Source organism: Octopus sinensis, linkage group LG2, assembly GCF_006345805.1.
Source record: "Octopus sinensis linkage group LG2, ASM634580v1, whole genome shotgun sequence".
Taxonomy (NCBI): domain Eukaryota; kingdom Metazoa; phylum Mollusca; class Cephalopoda; order Octopoda; family Octopodidae; genus Octopus; species Octopus sinensis.
In genome coordinates, this window is record NC_042998.1 from 14684221 (window position 1) to 14691701 (window position 7481).

Here is a 7481-nt window from a genome sequence, read left to right on the forward strand (position 1 = left end):
TTATGAACAGAATCTATAATTGGTAATTAATAGGATAAATAGTCAGGTCATTGGAAGTTTTTCTTCCGACATCTCACCTGTCTAGCTTATCCTTAAAATCTCTTGTATTGTCAGTACTAAGTGTTAGTTTGTGTCTAAGGTCCTCATAATGGAACATAGAATCGGTGTTACCGCATTTTTTAAAGTATATCATTATAATAGACGGCATTGGGTAACGTGCCGCAGTGACGGACCGAACCACAAAACTCGTAATTGTAAAGCAAACCTCTTACCCAAAGACCCATGCTTGCGTATGCATGTGTATGGGAGTTGTATATGTATATATATTATACATACGCGCGCGCACACACTACCACTACCGAGGTTCTGCTCCCTATTAAACATATGTAGCCCAGACCTTTTTCCCTCCATTCCTTATATATATATATATATACATATACATGTATGTATATATATATATATATTCATGTATATATATACATATATACATACATACATATATTCATATATATATATATATATATATATACATACATACATATATACATACATACATACATACATACATACATGTTCGTTCGTTCGTCCTTCGGTTCGAAGATGACCAACTGACTTCATCTGATGGAACTGCCGCCATGAGACCGGAGGTGGCTGGTGAGGCCAATCCGGGCAAGGAAGCCCCTCCCACAGGTGGGGCAGAAGTGGGTAGGGGCAGTGCTACTGGTGCAGGCGGCTCTGACTTTACGCATCTGACGTTTCTGCTCCGCTGACCGCGAATCCGTCCCTCCTCGGCTGTCCCTGCTCCCACGGTGATTGCGCTGCGCCAGGATTACATACATACATACATACATACATACATAACATAGATTAATATATATATATTATAGATATATATATATATATATAATATATATATATATATAGATATATATATATATATATTATTATAATTATATATATATATATATATACAGCTATATATATATATATATATATATATATACATATATATATATATGTATATAGATATAATATATTATATATATATAATATATGTATATATATATATAATATATATACATATATATATATATGTATATATATATATATATACATATATATATATGTATATATATATATATATATACATATATATATATATGTATATATATATACATATATATACATATATATATATATATTATATATATATTACATGCATACATGCATACATGCATATTTCATATATATATATATATACACACAGACGTACATACATATTTATATAAATATGTACGCTTCCAAAGCATGCTTTGTATTTAGCTTGATGGTTTTAGAATATTTTAGATTATGGTTTCTCGAAAAAAATAATTATCCCACGTTATTACGTTTAAAATATAAAAGCAATTTAACCAGTCGTTATTATTTTCCATTTCGTTACTTTGTTGTTGTTTTTTTTTCCCAGTTTTTTTTCTATAGATACAAGTTCTCTGCCCCATTCTTATAGATTATTTCCAATTTTCCATTACGCATGCATATTTTCAAAACATAAGCATCATAATACATTATGTGACCGAAAATATTTGAAAAACTCTATTCATGATTGTTTTGTTGTGTGCGTGATGGATACACTTCCAAGTGATTTAAATATAGAACGCACTCGCTCTGTTATTTTTAAAATCCGCCCATTCAGAATATAACGAACAATTATATCACCCACGATATTAAAAAGAAAAGTTAACCTGATGAATATAAAACTCCAAACCAAATGACACATACATAAACGTAATGGTTGGCCAATGCCACATTACATAAGACAAAATTTTACATTACTTTTATGTTATACTTTGTTATTCTGCAATTCGTTCATTCTATTAAATACACACACACACACATACATACATACATACAACATACAACATACATACATACATACATACATACATACATACATACATATATATATGTATAGATATATATATATATATATAGATATATATATATATATATAATATATATATATATATATATATATATATATATATATGTACGCATGCATAATAATCATATTATCCCTATTTCAATAAATGATTTTTTAAAATAGCTTTGTATGTTTTACATTAATAATATCATTGAATATCACTGAAAATAATTCTCTCTCGGTTTTACAGGATTTCATCGTGTTCGGTAACTGGCAGAGGCAACCCGTGTAAACTGCTTGATAACATCTACACATTATAGATAGATAGATAGATAGATAGATAGATAGATAGATAGATAGATAGATAGATAGATAGATAGATAGATAGATAGATAGAAATATATATATATTTCTTTACTACCCACAAGGGGCTAAACACAGAGGGGACAAACAAGGACAGACAAACAGATTAAGTCGATTATATCGACCCCAGTGCGTAACTGGTACTTAATTTATCGACCCCGAAAGGATGAAAGGCAAAGTCGACCTCGGCGGAATTTGAACTCAGAACGTAACGGCAGACGAAATACGGATACGCATTTCGCCCGACGTGCTAACGTTTCTGCCAGCTCACCGCCTTGAAATATATAAACGTGTATATATCACCTTCGCCTTGATCACCTTGATCACTTTGACCGACCAGTCCGTCAGGCGTCCATTTGACACCGCTGGTCACAGCACGCTGTCCACTCCTCTCTGGATCGCGACTTTCTCATCCACGTGATCCCAATCGTCCTCCTGAAATCGTAACTCCACTGTCCTGGAGGTCTTCCGGGTGGTCTTTTCCGCTCGCGCTAGTACCACTCGACAAATGTGTGCGTCCACCGATTATCGGTGAGCCGGGCGACGTGTCCAGCCCATCTATACTTTATATGCAGTGATATATATATATATGGAAGATACTGGAAGGACTGGTGGCAAACTTTGGAATAAAGAGCTATACCCGACTACGAACCGGACGCCATTGTGCTGTCCCCATTGTGCCGACTTCTTCATCTCGGGCAAGGACGATGTACTGCAATAGTTTGGGTTTCAATGACCCACAGCTGTTTAACTGTCTGCCGAACCATTTGAGGAGCCTCTATGGAGTGAATGTAGATGTTTTAAAACGTGAACTTGACCTCTAACTTGATATCTAAGCAAGGAACTCAAAAGAGAGCAGTAGCATCGAACTCCGTCCTTCACCAGAAGCTGCTCCGACAAAGGTAGAAAGTGGAAAGATGATTACAATGGCAGTGCTCCAGCATGGCCACAGTCATTGAACTGAAACATATAAGAGAATATGAAAATATATACATATATATATAATATATATATATATATATAGCATTCTGCATTTAAAAAAAATTTTTCCTTACTATATATATATATATATATATTTCGTCTGCCGCTACGTTCTGATCTCAAATTCCGCCGAGGTCGACTTTGCCTTTAATCCTTTCGGGTTCGATATATATATATATATATATATATATATATATATATATATATATAGAGAGAGAGAGAGAGAGAGAGAGAGAGAGAGAGAGAGAGAGACATACATAAATATGAACAGGGAAAATAATGATGCTGCATTACTGGTATCGTAGCTTAATTCTAATGGTGATACAGCCGAGAGAGGCAGGGCACCTGGTTCAGAAGAATGTTGATAGGCTCCCCAGTCAGTTTTTCTATGATGAGCTCTGGAAAAAGCAAACTTCCCCGTAGGTTGCCCCTTCTAACTTTGTAAAGATAAGTTTAAGGATAACTTTAAGTGCTGAAATATCGATTTCGACTCTTGGGTCGACCTTACAGAAAAGTGTTTTGAATTGAGCAAACAAAAAAAATCGTGATCAACTTCATGCGGATCTTAAGCAGATGCACCAAGAACTTGCTTCAAATGATTTCAGTTTTGATTATCGTAGATTCGGAATATGCAACAAAACAGGGTTCGCTTTGCAGCAATGTTGGTGTCTAGACACACTTAGTTGCATTTTGTGACGCTCGAACGTGTGTGTGTGTGTGTGTTTGCGCACGTGAGGGTGTGGGGCTGTGCGTATATGTGTATGGATGGATGAATGGGTGGATGTATATACAGGGTGGTCGGGCTTAATTTGACGATGTTTTTTATATTTTTTCTTTCCAGGATCAGCTTGTTGTGGTGAGTAAGTCTATGGCGTTAAAGAGTATGGAAATTAAAGTTATACTTGAGAAAAAATTAGTTGAGATGGAGAACTGGAAGCCATCTGAATATTGGAAAGGTGATACCCTGCATCATGATGATTCGCACCAGGTGTCAAAAATGCCTATATCATGATTACTGCTCAATACTCTATGAACACTATAAAGGCTGTAGGACGTGACATGGATAGCCACAACAGAGACTATGGCGCCCTGGCCAGCAGGAAGGGACACGGCAAGCGTTCTGACTTCGTCTGCATGTCTGAATTCGTCTGGCAACAGATGAACAGGGCTATAGTCTCAGTTCAGACACTTATGTGGAGCTGCTGGAAACTGTAGTCAATCCCTGATTTGGAAGGATTGCTTCTGGAAGTTCATATGTGTGGCAACAATATTTGCTTTCTGGCCATACCTCCAGGAAATGCCAATGCTAGCACGCCGGATGAAATGCTTAGCCGTATATCGTCTGCCGCTACGTTCTGAGTTCAAATTCCGCCGAGGTCGACTTTGCCTTTCATCCTTTCGGGTTCGATATAATCGACTTAATCCGTGTGTCTGTCCTTGTTTCTCCTCTCTGTGTTTAGCCCCTTGTGGGTAGTAAAGAAATAAGTATTTCGTCTGCCGTTACGTTCTGAGTTCAAATTCCGCCGAGCTCGACTTTGCCTTTCATCCTTTCGGGGTCGATTAAATAAGTACCAGTTACGCACTGGGGTCGATATAATCGACTTAATCCGTTTGTCTGTCCTTGTTTCTCCTCTCTGTGTTTAGCCCCTTGTGGGTAGTAAAGAAATAAGTATTTCGTCTGCCGTTACGTTCTGAGTTCAAATTCCGCCGAGCTCGACTTTGCCTTTCATTCTTTCGGGGTCGATAAATTAAGTACCAATAGCTTTTCTTTCCACGGATAAGCCTAATCCGTGGAAAGGCTTATCCTCGGAAAGAAAAACCTAGGAAAATCCACGGTAACCTCGGGCAATGAAATACAAATGTACATTAGAGTGAAATACACTCGTTCTCTTTCTCATAGACAGACAGACAGACAGACATATACGTAGATAGATAGATAGATAGATAGATAGATAGATAGATAGATAGATAGATAGATAGATAGATAGATAGATAAATAGATAGATAGATAGATAGATAGATAGATAGATAGATAGATAGATAGATAGATAGATAGATAGATAGATAGATAGATAGATAGATAGATAGATAGATAGATAGATAGATAGATAGATAGATAGATAGATACTACTATTTTTTTAATACACCATTCTTCAGAATGGAAGGGATTCCAATACAAGTTGTTTCTCTTTCTAATAACGTTTTATATAAGCATTCTTTATCTTCTGTACCCTGCTGGAAAATTCCATTTTGGCAAGTGCATAGTTAAACAGTATAATGTCGAATAACAGGGTTTTCGTGCATGCGGACGCATATACATACTCGTACATAAACACACACACATATATATATATATATGTATAAAGAAACACAAATTTTACCAGATCCAGGCATATTAATAAATACCTTCTAGCTAATTTTAATCGAACGAAGGAACATGATTAAGCATATAATATTTGCTGTTGATCTATCGTTAACCTCACAGTTCACCGAACTCTCATATATCAAATTTTATATTACACACCTTCGCACGTATATGTTAGTGATTCTCACTAAAATCAATATGTCACAAAACATATATTATTATTGACACATAGATCTAAAAAAAATACCCTTTTTCTTTCTATATCGCCGTGCAAAATATGCTATATATCATATCCATATACGTTTGCATATCTCAATACGGACATGCACATATACATATATTGGATATTCGTTAAATACGATCATAAACATTAACTTACCTTCAAATATTTTTTCCTGTTTTTATGGATTTGGGATAATATGAACTCTACCATCTAACGGATAATTCCGGAGCATTTGAATATTTCGCCATTATATCTTTTATATTTCTTTCGTCTCACTGTTTCAATACCAAACTTTCTCAGGTCTAATAACCAGTTATTTATATATTAAATATTTGCTCTATAACACATTATGAATCTCCATTGCACTCTTTCTTATGATTTTTTCATGAATAAATATAGTATATTACGCAGCTATTCTTTTTTTTTTATTTTCATAAAGTTTAGCGCACAATCCGTACATTTGGTGCAGAAAATCCGGTTTGATATAGTATGAAAAATTATTAGATATCTGATATGCGCTAAATTACCATTTTAACATAGAATACCCCTTCGATTTTGACAAATTCTTATAGATTTTAGTTAATATGGACCTATCCCAGCTAACGGAAGTGTCAAGGCAATTCAATAATTTCGCATCAAATATTTTAAATGACTCGATATTGCATATTACTTAAATGTGGTCTTTCGTTGAAATCTTTTCAAATTCATGGGATTATTTTATTTTTTCTTCATTTTTTTTTCAGAATATCAATTTTAGAAGCTAAAGAATAAATCCAGAAAACCTTAATATTTAGAAATTATATGTTTCTTGTCACACGAATGACATCCCTATTTCAATACGGCTTTTGAAGATCTGTGAACCGGTTATCCACACGCGCCACCCGAAGCACAATTTCATACCCACATACGCGTGCGCACATGCACACACACTTACACATACATACACACACATACATATGTATAAGTTGTATATTTTTACGAGCGCACACGCAAATATATTGGATATAGAAAGCTGTATGGACAGACAGACAGGCAGACAGATAAATAAGTAGATAGATAGACACACACAGACAAAAACACACAGAAATACAGACAGACAGACAGATAGTCAAGCAGACTGACTGACAGAGAGGCACATAGACATATACACAGACACACGGACAGACAGACAGACAGATAGATAGATAGATAGATAGATAGATAGATAGATAGATAGATAGATAGATAGATAGATAGATAGATAGATAGATAGATAGATAGGCGCAGGAGTGGCTGTGTGGTAAGTAGCTTGCTAACCAACCACATGGTTCCGGGTTCAGTCCCACTGCGTGGCATCTTGGGCAAGTGTCTTCGGGCCGACCAATGCCTTGTGAGTGGATTTGGTAGACGGAAACTGAAAGAAACCTGTCGTATATATGTATATATAAATATGTGTGTATGTATGTATGTGTTTGTGTGTCTGCGTTTGTCCCCCTAGCATTGCTTGACAACCGATGCTGGTGTGTTTACGTCCCCGTCACTTAGCGGTTCGGCAAAAGAGACCGATAGAATAAGTACTGGGCTTACAAACAATAAGTCCCGGGATTGATTTGCTCGACTAAAGGCGGTGTTCCAGCATGGCCGCAGTC